The sequence below is a fragment of the Phaethon lepturus genome, unplaced genomic scaffold, assembly GCF_000687285.1.
Source record: "Phaethon lepturus isolate BGI_N335 unplaced genomic scaffold, ASM68728v1 scaffold3840, whole genome shotgun sequence".
NCBI classification, from domain to species: Eukaryota; Metazoa; Chordata; class Aves; order Phaethontiformes; family Phaethontidae; genus Phaethon; species Phaethon lepturus.
In genome coordinates this window covers 59,362-59,920 of record NW_010509681.1, presented here as the reverse complement: position 1 = coordinate 59,920, position 559 = coordinate 59,362, and positions in this window count along the sequence as shown.

Sequence of the window (559 nt, the reverse complement as noted above, 5' to 3'; positions counted from 1 at the left end):
ACGCTTCCAAACTGAACCCCGTGAAAGGGTTTTGACTCATGTTGCCCTTTTTTTGTGTTGCTAAGTGGAAAGGATTAGCAAGGTTCTGCCAAAGTGCCACGTAGCAGAGAGGCGTCTATGGAGCGTGGGGTCTTGGTGGATGCAGCATTGAAAGGGGTAATGCTGGAAAAAGGCTGGCCTAAATACCTGGTGCTGACCTAGTTCTTAAAATGTCTGTGATATGTGCTGACAACAGTGGCTTAATGTAATATGTAGTAAAAAGTATAATCAAATACATGTATTACTGTTGTTTGTATTACTGCTTTTTTCATTCTAAGTATTGTAGTACATTGATGTCCTGTGTAACTGAGGTAGTCGTTCCTGCACATTGCCAAAAAATACTGGTCCTGAAACTGTGGTGCTGCTGAAATCCAAAGAAAACCGACTTCTTCCTTCGCAGAACCTCTAACAGCTCGTCCTCTGGAGCTGTCTGGATGCTCATGGCAGCCGAAAATCTTGGGCTCCAGCACTTCAAGTACCGTTCCCAGGGCCTGCTCTCATGGTGACAGTTGCAAAGCAG